The 22,016-nt window shown below is 32.7% G+C and overlaps 1 protein-coding gene and 1 long non-coding RNA gene across 5 annotated transcripts in view; one reads left to right on the top strand and one right to left on the bottom strand.

Moving 5' to 3' along the window:
• The window catches only part of LOC105835532 (origin recognition complex subunit 2), a 100,646-nt gene that overhangs the window by 69,946 nt on the left and 8,684 nt on the right, over positions 1-22,016 (bottom strand). For 3 of the 4 annotated variants that reach the window (XR_004964144.1, XR_004964145.1, XR_004964146.1), the window contains exons 10-11: positions 21,419-21,564; positions 20,987-21,063 (exon numbers count right to left, since the gene is read on the bottom strand). The gene's annotated coding sequence lies outside the window, so the exon portion shown is untranslated. The remainder of the gene's footprint in view (positions 1-20,986; positions 21,064-21,418; positions 21,565-22,016) is intronic. The other variant, XR_003625247.2, reaches the window with a different exon arrangement.
• Positions 9,227-11,265, top strand: LOC118646637. Its single transcript, XR_004964147.1, has 2 exons — positions 9,227-10,549; positions 10,819-11,265. It is a non-coding gene; the product is annotated as an uncharacterized LOC118646637 (long non-coding RNA).

Below are 22,016 nucleotides of genomic sequence, written 5' to 3'. Positions count from 1 at the left end.
ATAATATGTACACGCACGACACATAAGTATCCTACAAGCACGAGATCTCGTTGGCCGGTGCAACGACGACTCGGGTCGTCAGGATCGTCATGCAGGGCGGACGTCTAGGTCGCTCGATACCACTAACACTATGGAGATCGCGGGCGCGTTATAGGCAGGTAGGTTAACAGATTAACAGTTTCTATATCTCGAGGGCAGTTTAGCAACGGAACCAGGCCAGCGGAGCGTCGATCCGACGCGCCGTGTCGCGCGTACTCGCGGCCGAAAAATTAGCTGCGTGCCTACGATATAAACCGTATGCTCGCATTGGTTACGCGTGTATTCATTTTCGTCCATGCGATTTTTGGCACAGAAACACGTTGATTAATTCGCACTTTGAACGGTTTCGCCATAGGGACAGCGATTCGCGAATTGAATTTCCAAGTAGAACTTTTGGCGAAATAGAAATGTAAATCTCATCAACTTAAAAATCCTTCTCTCTCCCCAATCTTCAGAGTTATTTATCTAAAAATTCTTCTGCTTTATCTGAACGTATTTATTATTTATCGTACAACAAACCTTATATATGTTTACAGATATGCATAAAAAATTATGTTGTGGATCATAAAAATTCTTGGCGTGACTAAAAGAGGTATTGACGACTTAAGATCACATAATCGATGAGTTTATAAATAATGGTTCTCTCGATTTCAAATTTTATAAACGAAAATTTGATGAAGACATACTTGCTCTAACGTAAGAGATCGAATTTAAATCAATTCCTTGAATTAGATATTTTGTTATTTTTAACTTTCATGTGTCGAAATTTACTATTTTAATAAAACACATGCAATTAAAAAAACAACTATATCTTGCCAACCTATTTCTATGATTTCAAAGTAAACGAGGTTCATATTAATATATATGCGATTAATAAAGGATGAATTAAATTTTTGTCAAATTTAATACATTTCTCAAGATAAATTATTTAATCCATTGTTCTATTTAAGGATTTTTGCTCTATAATATCAGCTAGAAATTATTAAAATTCAAAAACTGAAGGCTTTTTAGATTTGTTATTTTTTTGTCCAAAATCAATGGCAAGACAAAACAAAAAATTTTAATCATAATATCTGAATTTTTGACTCTAAAACCAATACAGAAAAAAATTCGGCTTATAATAACATATATAATGACAGCGAAAACGACTCTATTTTAGTTTTAGATAAATAATTTTTTAATGCCCAAGAGGGTACACATAAACTTTTTACACAAATATTTATTAGAATGTTATTGGTACAAAAATTTGATTCAATTGTAATGCTACTTCCTCATCAAATTTATAATAAGTATTACAAATAAGTTTTACAAAACGCGATTTTGCATAAGAATCAAGAATAAAGAAATAAAAAATTAAATAACATTTTAACTAAATACAAAATTAGTTTCAAATTTTACAGAGACATTCAAACGTAATAATAAAACAATCAGTAAGAATTAAAAATTTCTTGTAATACTTTGAAATGTGACGTGCACATCTTTAAATAAATGATTCGAATAGGACAATTCGACATTACAAATTTAACAGTAGAAGAATCTCACATTAAAGAAATCTGCTTCATTTAAGCAGAAAACGGCGGGGGGGGGGGGAGCAGGTAATAACATTGACGACATCCGCGAGATTTATAACGCTTCATGGACGAGCGAACTCGGAAGCGACGTATCGCATATGCCGCAGGACTTGAATGCGAAATATCGCATTATTTAAATCGGAGTGCAACTATAGCGGAGACGTCCTCGTGCGCGCGGGACGCGCCCACGATTGGCGGGCGAATCTCCCGCGAGACGCGAGCGAGATTGACATCTCGAGTGTCTCGCGAACTGGAATTCCTGGACTGACGGAATAAAACGCGCGTGGCTTAGGTCAGGGACGGAGCCGCCGCTGCCGCCGGATCGATCGAAACGATCAGCCGCCACTGGTGCCAGCCGCGTGCGCACGCGAGAGAGAGAGAGAGAGAGAGAGAGAGATTCCTCTTCTATCACAGAGCAGCGTGTGCCCATATGCTCTGCTGTTGTTTGAGGACGAATTCGCCTGGGTCCAGGTCCAAGCCATTCCGGGAGGTCGCAAAAATACGCGAGAAACGAAATTTTTCATGCCAATGCTGCCGAGCGCCAGCAAGTGGGTTATTTCCGGATGATGTAATTTTCACGCGGAATCATCATTCGCGCACGTTCGGCCTGTACAAGATCAGAACGTGGCTGCAATCGCGCTACGCGTTCCAGGAAGGGAATTGCTATCGCGGCACGTGCACGCGGTACGTGCCCGCGTTTCTGCAATGTATGTCATAATCTCCGTTTGCGGAGAGCATTCCTTAGGTAATTTGTACCGTGTCAGATGCTGAACGCTTATTAAAACGCGCAAATCAATTTCCCTCGCGCTTCTCTATCAAGGCAGACTCAGCAATAATTTGCAACGATATGCCACATTTTTTGCAAAGATACACTAAAACAAGTTTGATAACACTCTCTAAATTTCCTAGAATGAAACATTACATTAAAAGAGTGAAAATCGAACTTAGATATGTTCGATTTTCACTCTTTTAGAGTAATGTTTCACTCTAAAAAATTTACAGAGTAACAACAGTTAAGCCTAGATAATAGTTACTACTTGAAACCCAAGTGAAATAATTTCAATTAAATATTCAGTTAATATAAACAACAAAAATCAATTAAACTAAATTCCTTTAAAAAAAAACTTTTTCTCATTATTATCAAACGGTTGTTTATTATTGTGTTTGCTAATATTTACTATTGCACAAATATTGTACCAATATTCTAAACAAAATATATTTGGTTATTCTAAACTATTCCATTTTTTTTTGTAGTACATTGCTGCAAACAGCTGAAAAAGTCGACAAGCAAAATTGCAATATAAACACAGAAAACAAAAACATTCTTACTTTATGAATATCTTTATTTTCAAAATGTTAAATCTTGAAATAAGATTACATATACCGTTAAATAGTCATAATTTGCTTACACAAAAAAATTCTGTATAGTTAAAAAAAAATTTCCATTATTCAATAATAATCTTCATTAATTGTGATCAAATAGAAGATATTTTTAAACCAAAAATTTTTAATATTATTATTATTAAAATAATCATATATTATATAGTCTGTCTTTAAATGACTATTCTAATATTGAAATAAGAAAATACTTTTTATGAAACTTCATGAAAATAATAAAATTCTGTAAGAGTAAATTATTTAAAAGTAAAAGTAATATTGCTAAAAAGTAATATTATCATTATTTTATATACATACAAGTAAGAATATAATTTCTCACTTATATATAAAACAATGATCGTTAAATAATATTAGTTTTAATGAGTGATATTGATTTGATACGTTGTTCCTTCTGTGTAAAAGCTTAATTTACTCAAATCGATTATAATTCAGATAATACTCGAAACAAGAAATTTGCCGATACATCTGATACGTCCGATAAAGACAGGAATTTGAGATCGACCGGCTTCTGAAGATCAACGTAGCATGCATGCGCTCGCACTCGGTTGAACCGCGTGTGAGTGCGAACCGCTGATAAATGCGCGGGGGAAAGAGGGGGGGAGGGCGTTATCTCTCGCCGACGGTTTACGGGCTACGAAAGGCGAAACTGAAAGGAGATGATAAAGTGTATCCAGGCAATTCCCGTATCCAGGTAACGTAAGCGATCGATAGGATACCGTGTAGGTGCGTTTGTGTGTAACGAGGAAGCGCATTCCCGGCGGACGGACGGACGGACAGACGGACGAATGGACGGCGGAGTGCAAGTGGAGTAGGTTACGTAGATAAGTCGTTATACATACATACATACGCTCGCGTACGTAATTCGCCCGGCGAGTGGTCATGTGGGACCCGACCGACCCCCCTTCGATGCATCCTTCCTCCGGATTAGCGGACACGCGCCATGGACGCGGAATATCTGAGCCGTCGCGAGGTGCCAAGATAGCAATCTGAATCGATACGTAATCTAGGTGGATGAGTAATAAACAGCCTTTTAACGATGGTCTATTTTGATCGGGGGCCCTACATGTGTATTAAGGACGAGTCGGATGGAAATCATTTTCAAGCTTCATCAAGAGTTCTATGAGATTAAAAAAAATTTCTTAATGACATTATTAATTAATTAGACGCCCTGGGATACTATTCCCTCGAGCGCGAGACATTACGTACTCGGAACTATTTTAAAGTTTTTTTAGTTTAAAAAAATAGATATAAAAAAGTTATGGATTTTTCGTTCGCATATATTTTAAATAAATGTTTTAAGACAATAAAAATAATTAGGTATAACGCATAAAAAGAAAATTAATAAATTAAGTTTTTTGTGTGTACTTATTATTAAACAAAATTATATTAAAAGAATAACGATAAATGTAGAAAGAGAGAGAGAGAGAGAGAGAGAGAGAGAGAGAGAGAGAGAGAGAGAGAGAGAGAGAGAGAGAGAGAGAGAGAGAGAGCGGGGGGGGGGAGAGAAACCGTTTTTATTTTATGTTACATCGGTTTTATCTCAGTATAATTATTTTTAATTATTTGTAGGATTATCTTCATAAATGTCACATTTATTAGTTTTAAAATAAATCTAGTCTTGTGCATTCGGGCGAAACAAAGAGATACTGTTAGATGTTCCTCGCAGCTATTAGAGCACTGATTGCATAGCGGCAAGCGTTTTGATCTCCAGAGAAATAGATTGCGCGATAAAGATGTACGATAAGGCTTGCAAATCGCCAATCGCATCTTGCTGCAGAACTATGGCAATCTAGTTCTTTGTGAATAATTTCGCTCCCATTATAAAAGCATTACGTTACGAAACCGAAATTAACACGTTAAAATTTTTAACACTTTATTAAAAATCATTTAGCTTTTTATTTGCGACCGATATAAATTCGTATGCATTTAATTCGCTTTTAAATTTAACTCAAACAATCGAAGAGCATCGAAAAGTTATCTCCACTTTATCTATCGAACTTGCCAGTTACATAACTTTTATGTAACTTACCGAGTTTTATTTTGCATGAAAATGTCTTGTCAGTAAAATTTTCGCATTTATCAGTCACTTTTAAAATCTGTACATTTAACTCTTAATCAGCATTACATATACGCGTACGCGGGTTCATGTGTACGTATTTTGGTGTGTGAAGTCATAGCAATCCCATCACCTCGAACAAAATACGAAGAGAAAAGTATTCAGTAAATCAAAATTATAAACATGTAAAGTTCTTCGTTTAGTAATCAATCTTGTAAAATAAACTAACACTAATTGTTCATGTTACTTAAAGCCAGCATACAATTATCGAAAGTCCCCAATTTGTCAGCTGTATAACGTGATAAGAAATATAATGGGGTCGTAACGATCACGCGCGCAATTAATTACGCTGTACGAGCTCCAGCTGGAGCCCCTAATTAAGGGTAAACGAGACAAAGAGTGCGTGTGCCGTTACGCATTGTCGAAATCCGCTCGAAAAGAAGTCCTAGACGGATTCGAAGACGGAGGGGAAGAGGCCAGCTGTGTGTGTGCGCGCAAGTCGACCGAAACGAGGCTTCGGATATCAAACTGGCCCCAGCGCCTGTTGATATTAGCATTTATTTATATCTCCTGACCTCAAATATGTGTAACGTGCCGGCCCCTCTCCAACGACGGCACGACGGCGGTACGGGCACGCCTCCGTTTTCGAGGTTACGCTGCTCCGCTGTGTGCGAGAGAGTCCGCATCGTCCTTCCCCCCCCCCCTTGCTTTGGCTGCCCTCACTGCCGCCGTCACCGCGCCGGCATCGTCGGGTTCCGTCAAATCTCCATCGGTGGTGTAACATACAGCGTCTTCTTTGTGACATCACTCGGTGCTGGGCGAAGGCGTCCGACAAGCGTTTTACTGTCACCCGTGACGATTAAAGAATACGAGAGAGAAAGAGAGAGAGAGAGAGAGAGAGAGAGAGAGAGAGAGAGAGAGAGAGAGAAAGAGAGAGAGAGCAAGACGTTGAGAGGGAAGGGGGGGGGGAGAGAAGAACCTTCACCATAAATTTTAGAGAGCGTCGCGAATCTTGAGCCTGATGAGATCGCTTTTTCGTTATCATGTTAAATATCTATGCAATTGTATATATTTCGCGCTCTTGAGGTCATACACCGAGAGAAGTGTTTCATATTTGTGAATATGATTATATGATAAAATAATTATGGTTAGGAGCTTCATTTTTTTGTTATTATTCTTATTAATAATGTTAATAATAACTAAATACTAATAATATTAATAATAATTATCTTATTTTTATAATTCTACCAACTGCAAGAAAAATTTTATTGTAATATTTATAATTTTAATTAATTTTTATTAATAAAATATCAAGACGTGGATAGTAAAAATAAATGTAACGCAGTTATAATAAATGTAACTTTAGCTTAAAAATTTGTTTACTATTTACATAACAACATAACATAATAGGTTATAATTTGCATGGTTAAAACAATTATAAATATAATTAATACTAAAAAATAACTATAAACATTAAATTTTGGTAATTATAAACATTTTTTATCAAAACAATAATGAAATTGTATATTGTGCAACAAGTGCGGGAAGTTGGCTATTGCTTACGAGTGCATTCACCTGCATAAGAAGGCAATAGCCGAACCGTACAAATTGCACGAACTATATTTTTGTTACAAATGCGTAGGAAGTCGTTGAATTCTGTTTAGAAAAAAATTGACAGGTTAGGTAAAATTAGTTTTGCAATAAAAGCAATAAAAAAGGTAATTGCAAAAATTCGTATAAATTGCTGTATACATGCCGCGAGATAGCACATATACAAATGTAATAATGAGATAGCGTGCGGAAAGAAGTTCGGGAATGTATCATTTCACTGTTCGTGCCATCTATTGACAGGACAAAGAAGGTGAAGTAATTAATTATTTGTGTGAGATAACTGTTCCATAGAAAAATGGCAACTTTTCGACCGAAAAAGGGACGCATAATAGAACGCACATTTCTACGCCCATGTAACAAAATATATAGCAATTAAAAATCTAAACTGTAATAATTACGTAAGTTTTTCTTATAAAATTAATAGTTCACATCGCATTAGAGACAACATGGATTTAGAACAATTTTATTATAATTTTAGCAAAAATTAATCTTGAAGCAGAGTAATTATTTGGATGGACATTTATTCATATAATTAAGATTTTTTAAATACTTATCCAATTTTATAGATACTAAAATACACTAACCAAACTTATGCATAATGTACATAATATAAACAATAATAATATTACATAATGTACATGTAATATAAAATCTTGTAGAATTTAATTTATCAAAATTTTAATAATAATTACATTAAATTTAAATTAGCATTTGGCTGAAAATTTATCTACAGCACTATAAAGTTAACCTATTCTATAAAAAAAATTCTATAATATATATAATAGTGTTATTAAACTTGACTAAAATCTGACTAAGTTTTATGAAAATTTTATTAAAATTATAGTAAAATTTTTCTAAGTGCCAATATTGTCCCGTTACTATGAATTAAATTTTAAGCGATAATTTTCTTCGTATATATTTCAAACTTCAAACGATCACGCGTATCTTTCTATTATTTAGTGATGGCAGCGAACACAAATTGTTTCTTTATCTTTCATGATAGTAATGGTGTCTTCTCGGCTATGAAGATATTACGCGATGAATTTAAATTATCTTGTTTAAAACTTAAAAAGGGATCTAGGTTAAAGACTTAACGGGTTAAAGAACCGAATTGAGGAAGAAAACAACAGATTGTTTATCGGATATATAAGATCTAGCGGAAAGACATAACATTGGACTATTTTTTTTCTAACTTCCCGTCAGAAAACCGTATTTGAGATGAGATTTCGGTCTCTGAAATCATCTCCAATCCTATCAACGATATAAATCTGCGCGGCAAAAATATTGTGTTGCCATCGTATGGCAAGTAAAAAAAAGATACGCATGTTTGAACGCGCGATCGATCTACGATGACCTCGCCATCGCGAAAGTGGGGACGACACGATGCAATTTTTGATCCAAATATTTATAGCGCTCGACCAAAAGCACGCAGCTACACGTGCGCGAGTAACGAATGCAAATCGCATAAGTTTCTAGTTATTTCCCGAGCTCGATACCCGTAAAATACGGTATAGCATTTTAGCGATAAAATTAACCGGATACATGACACACGCACCCATTGCGGGGGCCGTAACATTAAACGTAATATTACGGCGTATTTATAAGGTGATTAATTTTAGCCGGTTAATTCTACAAAGTTGCGTGTGCGAAGACATAAAGCAGCCTTGGCCGGCAGTACCGAGAGAAACCGCGCGTTTAATAAATGGCAAATTTCTGGCGTGACACACGGCCACTCCTCTGCAGATAATTTTTAATATTTGCGTAAAAGGCACGGGGGGAATCGAAACAATTTGTTAAATTTGATTTATCGCACGCTTTAATCAACTTTCGGCTCGTAAGATTAGCTCCCCTGTGTTTACCGCAATTGATCGGCTAACACTTTCGGACCCAAGGCTGTAATAATTAAGTTATCAAATGGAAAAAGATAAAACGCGTTGATAATGTTACTCGATCTGCGCGCGTGGCCGTAAGTAAATCCTACCGCGATCCATACCTCCTTCTCTCGCGGTGGGCTCGCGCGCGCGCGCGTGCACGTGTGTAACAACAGCTTACGATGGGAACGAGAGATCGTAAAATATAATCAACGCGAAAAGGGTTAAACGGCCAAGACAGATGAAAGAGGTGGAGGACTCGGCACGTCGCGCGCGTCTAGTCGACATAATGGCTTGACTAATGCGCGAAGCTAAATGTGCGTGGGGGATCCTTCGTAATGTGGACATCCTTGGCATAAGCATAGAAAGCTAGAAAGCCTCGGCACCGTCTATGATAACCCAAATACGAGTAGCCGCGCTCGATTATCTGGCTTTGTTTAAGGAGAAATCTTCCTTTTTGTGCGTTTTTCAATCGAAATAAATCGCATCACCAACGTGAAACGCTCCACATACTTGAAAATTTCAACACGATGTTTTTACGTCTCTCGAGGGTCGCCACACTTGGAGAAAAGTATTTGATTTTTGTGATTATATAATTGCGTATTATAACGTAATTATAATTAAAGACATTTTTATAGTAATTACTGCTATAATGTTAATAATAAGAACGTACAATGTGTTAAATTAACAATAAAATAATTGCAATTATCATAATTTGAATATAGTTAGCACCGTAAATAAATGTAATTTATAATAACTATATTTAAATTATGGTAACTGCAATCAACTTTGTAAATTTAGCATACTGTACGTTAAGTCTTACTAATATTATAGCTGTAATAACTATAAAAATGGAACTCCTAACTATAATTACCCTAATTCAATTGTAGTCACAAATATCGAACGATGTACTGCACTAACAAAAATATAATTATGTAATTATCATAATTTAAATATAGATGGCACTAAAAATGATTATAAATTAGTAATTTTTATACTTATTGTATTTAAATTATTTTAATAATTATTTTCTTATCAATATAATATATTGGGTGTTATCATTACTAACATTATACATAAGCAATAATTAAAGTATAAAAATAAAACTTCTAAAATTATAATTATCGTAACATTCAATTATAGTTACAAACAAATATGCAATGTGTTACATTGACAAAAATGTAATTGCAATCATAATTTAAATATAGTTGGTACTAAAAATAATTATAAATTGTCTTTAATGGCAACTGTGTTTAAATTATGGGAATTAGAACTATTTTTTGTCAATGTAACAAATTGTATTTTGTTATTACTAACATTATAACAATAATAACTATAAAAATAAAGCGCCTAACCTAATTAATTTAGCACTCTATTATAGATCAAATACTTTTCTTTTATTGCAAAAAAAAATATTCCCCTTTTAACGTGTTATAAATGCTTCAAACAAATCTCTTAAGTTAAATCGATGTCAAGAATCGATCAACTTGATTCTCTTACTTGATTAAAAATACCTTGATAATCTACCAGAGCAAAGGATAAACGGAATCGTGATTTATAATTCGCAGAAATATTTGACAATTTATTCTGTGCGAATTGTCGAGCGTTAGAAACAGAGATTCTGACAATTGCGACACGATGATCTTGCGGGAGAGACGTCGAAGGTTTTTGGTGACTGATATAACGGTACGTTACGAATCGGTCCGATGTTAGAAAGTCGGTTGCACCTTTTTCAGACCGCGACGCGACGACCGCGACAGCTCGGATGACGACGGAGATGAGAACGACGACGAGAGAGTTCGCGCTCACTTTCCCTCGCGACGCGAGAGGCAAACGCGTATCGTCCCCGCCGATCGCTAAAGGGTACCATCACCGCAACGGCGAATTCGCTTTCGCAGATCCCGGTCGCGGACAGATGCCGAGACGATTTGCACGAAGCCGGCATGGCGGCGCGGGTCGAGTGACGCGGGACCTTTCTCGCTGATGGACGATAAATAAGCTAAGTAAGTAACTTTCCCCTTTGAATTTAGAGCTCTACGGAATTAAGTCGGAATGTCTCGGATAATCGAGGCTGAGCCAAGAATTATTCGGCCATCAAAGATACATAAAGATAATTTCAATTTAACAATTCGAATATTAGATTTGCATTTAAAAATACACTTGCTTAATTGAATTAATATTATAAAGTGCAATGCCGACGATTTCATGAAAATATAAAATAGATGTATTTTTGATAAGTTTGCCTAATGAAAATAATCTGCTCGCTCGGCAGGCGAGCAAGGCAAAATGGCCTACGCTAACTCGAGCGAATTTAATCATTCCGGACGAGCGGGATCTATCCACGAACCGCACTAAAGCGATAATCGATTAGGCAGAGGTCGAGGGAAATTGGTACGAGAGAGACTAACTGGTAAGATGAAGATAACGGATGACGAAATCAAGGACATCAGCCCTGCTATTACGTCAAAACTATGGGGCATTTTTACTTTGAAATCTTTGAATTATATGAGAAGAAAAAAAGAATATCAGCGTAATTAAATCTTGCGTTGAAATGTTATATCAGATACGAAACAAATTCGATACAAGCTTATGTGGCTTTTCGCGATAATTAACTAAACGATAGATGTTAGATAACTTTAGACAACATTTATTGCAATATTACAAACAAATTGATTCATTTAGGTGGTTGTGGCAAATAAAACTGACAAAATTATTATTATTTAATTATTATTATTTAACTTTAAATCAACATATTCTTTTTTATATAAGACATATTCCTCTTACAAGAGAAAAACAGTTAAAATAATACATCTTGAAGAAGGGCGTCAAAAAAGAGTGACTTTTTAGTGTGAATTATGCTATATAAAATATCATAAAAAGAATATAAAAGCGATATCAAAAGCGAGAATATCTTCTTAAAGAACAATTTAGAATTAAAAGAAAATAAAGTTTCACTGTATCAGTTTTCGTATGAAGAAAACAAAATGTTCATGAATTATACAACTCTTTTTAAATGTGACATCACACTAGTGAAAACGTGGCATTTAGTACAATTTAAATTATTATAATAAATGATTCTTTTTAAATTTTTAAATAAATATTTGTCATAATATCAAACAAATTTTAATTATATAAAAACTCCTTATTAAAAAATACACTTAAATAAATAAAAAATTATGTGATTTTTCTCCACTTTTTTGAGCTAAAGAATCTCCTTAGAATAATTTAATTAACTTTACTTTTACGTTCTTTTTTTCAAATAGGTTTACTTTATTTTTATATCTCTTTATAATCATGAAAATAAATATTTAAAGCCATCACAGCGGGAAAGTGTCTCAATGCCGATTATTCCGACCCCACTTAGCGGCTTATGATAAAATCGAAATATTCGTGTACGTGTCACGATAAAAGTTATATCATGTCTACACGAACATATCACAAAAGCTCGTCCTTCGGAATTTCAACAAGAAAACTACAAATTTTGAATATAAAACGTGATGTTTTTATGGAAATTTTATGCGACACTTTTCTACGCGTTATTTATTTAAAGTTTTCAATAAAAAAAAAACCTATAAAAGAGAGAAAGATAGAGAGAGAAAGAATAGAGAATCGACATTTTTTAATTCTAGTTGTTAGTAAGTAACTACTAATACAAATCCAGCCAAATCAGTCTTTTTCATTTTCTTATTTTTCTCGCTCCTAAATTTCAATTTAAGAAAATTTGGAAAATTCTTTTTGTTTAAACATGTTTCAAAAACATCTCGCTGGATTCTAAATAAAGCACCATTAGCTTCAACAGTTTTTCTTAAGGAAAATTGTCTGAACTTTGTCAAAATAGTTTCCGCTAATTTCTTTAAAGAGAATATCAAATAGTATTCAAGAAAAGAGAATGATAGCAAAAATATTCTTCAGTGTCTCTCTTCTCTTAAACAGGAAACCTGCTTATATCATATGTCGCACGAAATAGGAAATACAAGTGGTTTGCTGGTGTGCTGTCAAAGGCGGGGTTGGTCGTACACAAAGTAGATATACACATGCATACATATATATACGTATACAAACGCGGAATAACCCATTTTGGGGTAGTTCGCTAGAGCTGGTCTCCTCTTTCTGCTCAATGCTCTTTCTCTCTCCTTCTTGCCCCCCCCCCACACTCTTTCTCTGTCTTTTCTCTTACCCTCTCTTTTCTTCTCATCCCCAGGATTTCTCGGCTTCCAATGCTCCTTCCTTCTCTCTTTCACGTGTACACCATACATTTTCAGAGTTCTGTATCTCTGTGTGCCGTCGCTGAGTATTGAGCGGGGTGAATGCTCTTGCGCAATGCTGGTACACGTACAGCAACCCCAACACGACCTCGGATGGACTCCTTCCTTCGTCTGGGATGACTATCACCCTCTCTTCCTCTTCCCTTCACCCGCGCGGAAAGAGTCTATCGCGATTGATTAATCGAACGCTGGTGATATTTGTCGCATCGCATACGGAACCGAATTGTTATCGCACGCGCATCGGAAGTTATCGTCGTGTATATGCTTGAGGCGTCGTAATCATTAAAATCGTGTATACTGCTAGACAAAATCAAGTATCATACACGTAATCACTCTCCCGCCCAGTAAATTAGATTACAGAAAATAATTAAAATCAAATTTAATAAACTGTTTCCAATATGTGATTCCTAATTAATAAATCGTATTACTGATCTTAACTGAACAATTATATACGCACAAATGACGGCAAAGCTCGAAGCTTAATTGTGAAAGCATGGGCGAGTTCAGCCTTCCGGTTTCAGCTTAGACACGTTCCTATACATAATAACTAGTACACATTTCTTTTCTCGGTCGCTGTTCCTGAACCAATTGAAGAATACCTAATTATCGATCAACTTACAAAATCATCTTTTGTCTACTAATTTTTGATTCGCTGTTTAATCTGCTTAATTTCCAGAGCCTTTCTTCGTCGGTGGAAATATCGGTGACTTTTCGGACAAAAACACTGTTAGAGCTCAATTCTGTACAAAACTAAATGAAATTTTTTTTTAATATTCATAAAGACTTATATTTTAGGCAAGAATTGCGAAAATTTAGTTATCGTTAAACCTACATTAAAGAAAAATAATCAAGTGCGAGTAAACTTTTAAACCCTAAACACTTAACCTTTTGAGAGGAACATTTTTCTTCTAATTAAAACATTAAAATCATAAATCATTTATATAATCATTATTTTGGAGTCACTGATCACGATTCTGACGTCAAAATCACACAATTCAAAATGCACATAAATAATAAATAGTCTTATTTAACAAAATTTAATTTTCCGAAATTACAAAAATTTACTTCGAAAAAAACTAGCGTGCAGAAAATTCTAAAAAAGTACATATTATTAAATACATATTTCAGAGCTCTAGAAATTTGCGTTTAAAAATAGACAAATTTATTCGTTTACTTGCATTTGATTATTTTTTTTTAATGTAGGTTTAACGATAACTAAATTTCCACAGTTTCTGTTTAAAGTATAAGTCTTTACAAGTGTTAAAAAAAAAATTTATTTAGTTTCATGAAGAATTAAGCTCAAGATTTTTGTCCAAAAAATCGCCGAAATTTCCTATTGTCCATCGCAAGAAAAACGAGTCAGAGTTGAAATTATTTAAGCTTTGAAAACAGAGAGAGAAAGAAAGAAAAAGAGATCCGAATAAAGCGCATATGTCGACGTCGACCTAGCTCCTCGCTCGTTAATAGAGCCACCAATGACGCCACACGGCGGATATTAGATACGAGCAAAACTAGTTACACAAACGTTACTTAGCACGTGCACCGAGAGAGAGAGAGAGAGAGAGAGAGAGAGAGAGAGAGAGAGAGAGAGAGAGAAAAAGAAAGAAGACGAGGGTGAAGAGGGAGAGAGAGAAAGAGACAACGAGCCTTGACGAGGGAATTGCTAACTGGTGATCGGTGCGGCGATCACGCTGGAAAAATGATTTCTCGGTCACGCAACATGACACGTACACGTAACAAAGCCGCGATACACGGCTAGAACAAAAGTTCCGCGTGTATGCATGTGCGTGTATATGCGCGGGGTGTTTCGTCGCTAACCCCATTTTTCGAACGGCGGATTCTCTGCGCGGAAAAAAATTAGGATCAAATCGACAATTTATTGTCTCGTATACGTAAGCAAGAATATAAAATCTTGTACAAAGAGTTCAATAATCTTAAATTTCAGTGTATTTCTTTATTTCAATATTTATTTATTCCTTAATTTCAATATCATAACTGACATGAAAAGAACATAATATATGATCTTAATGATGATAATGTTAAAGTTTTACTTCTTGAAAAAAAATATATTCGATATTTTCCTCATATATAACTCAATAAACATTATTATTGAAAATAAATTTTTCTTACAAAATTTCTTTGCGTATATAAAAAAATTATGTATGTTTAAAATTATTAAATTCTTTAAAGATAATTTATTAATTTTGCTCATATGTATGACAATAACTATTGATGTAACAATGAAGATTTTTTTATGCGATAAATTCGATATTTTTTCCTCTCAACTCATAAAAATTATTACTAAATAAAATTATTATTGAATAAAAATGATTTTTTCTTACAAAACTTTTTCACGTATTACGTAGGCAAATTATATGTTTAAGATTATTAAACTCTATAAAGAAAATTTGACATTTTTGTTAAATGAGATAATATGATTACTGATTTTTTTCATGTGGTAAATTCTAAGTCGATTAAATTGAAACGACACGAAGGAATGCTCGCTATACGTCACATACTTTTACAATAAATGGCAAACGCCGTGAGAATTAAAACGCTGATTAAATTCCTGTTAAAAGTAAAGCTTCGAGTAGAAGGTCCAATTAAATTTTAAAAGGAAAGATCCGCATCATCGGAATTAAAATTGAATAACGTCGTAATTAGATCTTTTATTAAATTTTCGTTGAGGGAAAGTTAACGCTGAATTTATTCGAGGAACGTATCGTTTGCACACAAGTGCCATCGGGCGTTCCGTACAAAATAAAATTAGAGTTCCCCTCCCCCTCTCCTTCCTCTAATTAAGACGCCATTGTTCAAAGCGATGGTTAGTGAAAGACGAGCCAAACCCTTTTCTTCATCTGTCTCTTAACAGTCTCTTCTTCGACCTACGTATGGCCTCGATAATAATAATTATGAAACTTGGCCGCGATAGTGAAAGTATCGCCTCGTACAGGACGTTTCATAATCGAGTGCGCGCGCGCACGCGCGAGCGAACGAGCGATGTCGAATTCGAGTCGTTCGAGGCGAAAGCAAATCTCTCCCTCCGCCGTTCGCTCGTTCGTTCATTCGTTCGTGCATCAAATCTCGAAGCTATCGAGCGACGGTTCTGTCGGAGGAATTATAGCTCGGAGAAATTAGTTTGTCTTGGCAAAAGTGAAATCGGCGAAACAGTTGCGCGACGTTAACGGAGTTAGAGAAAGATACGCGATCGATATATGAAAGTAAACTTTTGCAGATTTCCCGAGACTTTCGCGTGTCCGAAATTGTTGCTAACGTTACAAGCTAGATATCGTCTTAATTAGGAAAAAAAAAAAAAAAAAGGTCGAGCAACTTTCCTCGGAAATAACAATCTAATAATCAAGTTAAAATATTTCAATAATAAGAATTTCCACAAACTCATAAATATAGTTGCGAGAATGCGAGAAACATTAAGGAAATTCTCCTACTTAAAATAGTGGGAGGAAGTTACGTGGAGTCACGTGACATTTCATTCATATATGTAGATCTTTTAACAAAGAAACTTCTGCCATTTTCGAAATAACACAAATAAAATTTAAGCAATAAAAACAATAATGTTATTTTAAAATATTTTCTTTATAATATATCAATATTTATGTAAAAAAATTAAAAATAAATTTTTTATAATAATTTAAATCAGAGTAGGGTAACTAATATTAAGAAGTTAGAAGTTAAATAATGAAAATAAAAAGAAAATAACTTTTAATATATGTAACTTGATTTTTAACTTTAGTTCTTTTCGAAATACATAGATTTTAATTCATTATTTAATTAACTTTTCTAAGTTAAAAATTTACCCACAAAAAAAATAATTTCCACAAAAATAATACAAACTTTATTTTTCAAATTCTTAAATATTCTTTAAACTCTTATGCACAGTAAAAAAATTTGTGTTAAATTTAACAGATATCGCATGTTCAAAACGGTCCACAGAAATTTTTGTTAATTTAACATATTAAGCATATATTAAATAGCAACATAAATATTACGTTATATTTTAACATAAAACTAAATGTAAATTTTATAATTTAACATAATTTTTATGTAACAATTTAATGAGAAAATTATGTCAAAGTAACACATGTAATATGTTACTTTAACATTATAATAATGTTAATGTAACGTGTATAACGTGTAACAATAACATATTATATATGTTATTTTAACACAATTATAATATTATTTTAACACGTTATATATATTAATTTAACATATTATATATGTTAAATAATAATTATTTTAGAAATGCTGAAAAAAATGTTTACAATTGCATATATAGATCGTTCCAGGATCATCGATAAAAACTTTGTGTGTATATTATTGAAATCAGTCCAATATTATAATATATGTGAATGCAATCGTACTTGATTCTCAGTTCTTGGCGACTCCCTTTTATTCACCTAATAGGTGAATCTTTTTCACGAGAAATGCGCCATCTCAGGGTAGATAGTAAAGTCCTCAAAAATGAAATGGTCTTTGTTAAAACTCAATTATAGAGTAAATCCAACATTTTTTTCTGTCAATTTTAACAGCTAAATCCTATCACTAATAATAAAGAACATATTTATGGTGTAAAATTAAAAGTACGTGCACATTGTGTTACTTTTACACTTTTTTTAGTTATTCTAGTAATTTAACACTTTACTTGAATTAACACAACAGCAATATGTTAAAGTAACAAGCAAATATGTTAAATTTTAACATAAAAGTTTTAACCAGAATATTTTTTAACAAGAAAACACAAAATTTACTGTGTGTATTTCTTCTTATGTATATAGTTTCGCAAAATCCTAATATCTTTTGTGATTGCTTAAAACTGTCCTTTCTCTAAAATTCAATGTCATTTTAGAAGTTATTTTAAAAAACTATATAAAAAAAATTTTTATGTCTAAATATTAATTATCATAAAAATTTATTCATAAAAAATTAAATTTTTATATTAATTTAAAACTTAAATTCTTGGATGAGATTCCTTTAATGATTTACAAAACTTCTTCATCGATAAATATTAATAAGCTTTTCTTTAACGATCAATGATATCTATCAAAGATAGAAGAGGTTTCAAATGAATGATTCAACAACCATTTCTCTACGCCCACGAGTTGAGTCCCTATAGGAGGAGGGACGAATTACTTCCGCGCCATAAAGAGATTTTAATAAAACTTTTGGAGAAATCTCTCGATAAATCTAAACGATTATAAATTCAACATCATCCAAGTCAGCGATTTGCACGTTAGATAACTGGGACAATTTGACAACTTTCACGAGTGTAATTCCACATCAGTTTAAGAATTAACAAAACAGAAAAAAATTATCCTAATAACGTTAAATATTAATTTAAATTACACAAATATTTATTAGAATTAAAAATTAACATAATATAATAACTAACGTATTAATTAAATGTCTTTGTATACAATTAAAACATTCATGTATTTAACTTAAGTCATAACTAAAGAAATTTAAGGGGTGTCCGTTTTATTGATTAAGCAATTACTTTTGTAACGAGTTTTTTTTTTATTTATAAATTTTGGTGTTTTTTTCTTGGTATAAAATCTAGTTTGCAGAGAGATAATAATATGTATACTGTAGTTCTGGAAGAGTATTTACAAATTTATAAAAAAAATACATACAAAATCGCGTTACGATAATTTCGTATGTATTTCTTTTATAGATTTGTAAATACTCTTCCAGAACTACAGTATACATATTACTATCTCTCAGCAAACTAGATTTTATACCAAGAAAAAACATCCAAATTTATAAATAAAAAAATATACGTAAAAACTCGTTACAAAAGTTATTGCTTAATCAATAAAACAGACTCCCCTTAAATTTCTTTAGTTATGACTTAAATTAAATACATGAATGTTTTAATTGTATACAAAGACATTTAATTAATGTCTAATACGTTAGTTATTATATTATGTTAATTTTTAATTCTAATAAATATTTATGTAATTTAAATTAATATTTAACGTTATTAGGATAATTTTTGGGATTCTTTTTTACACCCAAAAAAATATTTTGCTACATATCACAGCATTTGCTAATTATTTATATATCTTACCTCATTTTTATACACATGTAATTTTTGTGTAGTTAGAAGATCATTTTTCTTAACAAAAGTAAAGTTAAAATTTGTTGTCACCAGTAATGAATAATAAAAAAATTTTTTTGATTATTTTTTGAATTAATGTACACATATTACTATCACTCTGTAAACTGAACTCCATATTGAGAACAAAAGAAACACGTAAAAAAGCTATTTGATTCTTTGTTTATTCTTGATTTTTATGTAAAATCGCATTTTGCATTACTTATTTGTAAATTTATAACAAGAGCGCAACATTACAAATTACATTAAATTTTTTACATCTACTAATAAAATTAATAAAATTCATGCAAAAATTTATTTGGATTCACTTATTTATTTAAAAGTGATCTATCTGAAAATACAACAATATAAGATCATTTCGTTGCATAATCCATTAGGTACACTGAGAACAAAGTTGTTAATTTGACTATATTTTTCAACTTGATTAAATTTCTTTAATTCAACCATTTGTACATTTCAGTCAAATATATATATACTTAAATTGAAGTTCAAGTATTTTATGTATTTAAGTCAATTGGATAAATACTTGAACTAAAGATTTAATCTAGTTAAAAAATTTAGTGAATTTAACATTTTTTTCTCAGTGTATAAACCAAATTTTTCTTTAATTTCTTTTTTCTTTGTAGCTAGTTTTAAAGCCAAAATTTGGATATTCACGATCACAATTTTGGTCATAAAAACGGAAAAAAGAATAAAGAAAATTTTGATAACTTTGATACTGCAGAACCAAAACATTCTTAATTAAATAAAAAAATTCTGTCAAATTAATAGCTTTTACTCAATGTAATGAGCTTGTAATTCTTCAGATTTTAATATAAATTCCATCATCCAAAATCATATATTAGAAAACAAGCCAACATACACAATGTACGCCATCTGTCAGCGCACGTTACGAATTTTCTCGTACATGTATTCGAAGGTACAGTATCTACTCTGATTAATTTATGGAATATTTTACAAAAATATCTTTGTAAAAAAATATAAAAGAAATTCTAAATTAATAATTCAGTGAGAAATTTTTCATAAGTTGACTATCCAACAGAGTTAACTATCTAAATTATTTTTTCAACAACAAAATTTAATAAAAATGAAAAAAAATGTTGATCAATTCAATATAATTATAAATTAACCAAGCCGCAATTTGTACATTAAGCAATTTAATAACTTTCACGAAAGATAAAGTTGTTTATTATTAGTTTTAAAAATTTACAAAATCGCTCTCGTGTAAACTAAAAAAATAGTTTAATAAAATAATTTCCTCAGTTATATGCGAAAAAAAGATAACTTTACTAGTCTTTGATACAAATGCAATAATACTTATAAACTTTTTGGGGAAAAAAATGTTCAACGCTTTCCTATCAAAATTTGGAGTGACAATAATAAGTATAAAAATAATCGTAATGCACTGTCCAACATAAATAAATCTTGCGATACACGTGCACTTATAAAAAGAACACGTCTATAATACTGTTTCGTGTCCTTCTGACGATTATGTAAATTTCATAAAACAAGTAACTGTTTCAAAATGCCAATCAAAACAGCAAAATACGTGAAAGAATTTGTTGCTGTTCTTCGTCGGATGCATCAAAAATAAATAAATACACGTGGGAAACACATATATGATATTAAAATATACTTTACACATATTTGTGCTCTTTCAGATACAGTGTGTAACCATGATTTTACATGTCATTATCCAAGATTTGGCAAATAAAGAGTAAATTAAAGTAATGCAAATTTGAATAACAAACAATATACATAAGATGAAAATAACAAGCAATGTAGAATAACAGACTCCAAACAGCACTTGGGCCAGTACTCGATTCTTATATTTAAGATCATCTTAAGTACAGTCTTAAGATGCCATCAATCAATCACAAAGCTGCATTAGCATCTTAAGACATTACTTGAGACAGTCTTCAAATAAGATTTGACTATGAATATCAGCCTTAGAGTTGCACTTCTCATTGGCAGTTAAAGATTACGTATTTTTCCCTTTTTTAAAAGGGAGAAAAGGCATGAATGCTTGTAACACTTACTCTTAAGAGACTAGATGAATCAAGTTTAATTAACACTGAGAATTGACAGCCAGGCAGACCTCGCCGTTAAACACGATCTGTAACAAATAAATCTTTGTATCAGTTATGTCTGTAAGTCTATTATGTCTGTTATGTCTGTTAAGTTTGGTCCATGTAACAAAACATGTCTAAGCAAATCTGTGATTATAATGCCGACAACTTTTCTTATATTTGTCTTCAATGATTTTAAATATACTGACTTGCAACATACAGATAACAATATATATATTACATATTATCAGCAGTTAAACAGCAAGATAAATAGCATTAAATCTCGTGTGGTAACAGTATTGTGTGATCCTATAAATTATTATAACATAATAACATAAATTTTTATTTCAAAGTTGCCAATGCATCAATTGTAAAGACATTCATTTGCCAACGGATATGTACCCAGTCGCTGCCATTCCAATAACACATGATGTGATTGCCAGCAACAATACAAATATGTTGCTAAGAGAATTTGATTCATCAGATAGGTTTAATGTTAATCTCCATCTCCTTCTGACCGAATCCTTCTCTCTTTTACTAACCCTGACCTATTTAATATTGACAAAAAGGGATTAATTAACAAGTAACTCACATGAAGAACAAATGTAGAGTTCAATTTGGTAATAATAATTCATGGTTTACAACTGACTGTTCCATTGTCAGCTCCAAAGAGTTAATCGGTTCCTTATGCTTTATAGAGAATATTTACTTCTCGTTCGTAAATAACAGAGATTCTGTTACGTTAAGAACATCGAGAAAGAGAGAGGGAACGAGAGTCGCCGGTTCGGCGGCGTCGTGACGAAGGTTCGAAAGAAATGTCCTCACGCCTCGGCGTCCCGACGCGAACGTCGAGGACCTCGCGAGAAATATGCTGCAAGTGACATCACGATTTTCACAGGGAAACGGATCTATGTACGCCGCTACTTCTCTACGACTCGGCGCGACGACTCACTCACACTCTCTTTCTCCCTCTGTATACAACTTAATCCGAAAGTCAAGG

Source organism: Monomorium pharaonis, chromosome 7 (genome assembly GCF_013373865.1).
Source record: "Monomorium pharaonis isolate MP-MQ-018 chromosome 7, ASM1337386v2, whole genome shotgun sequence".
Taxonomy (NCBI): domain Eukaryota; kingdom Metazoa; phylum Arthropoda; class Insecta; order Hymenoptera; family Formicidae; genus Monomorium; species Monomorium pharaonis.
Note: the sequence above shows the minus strand (reverse complement) of the source record. Positions and strands in the feature narration are given on the sequence as shown.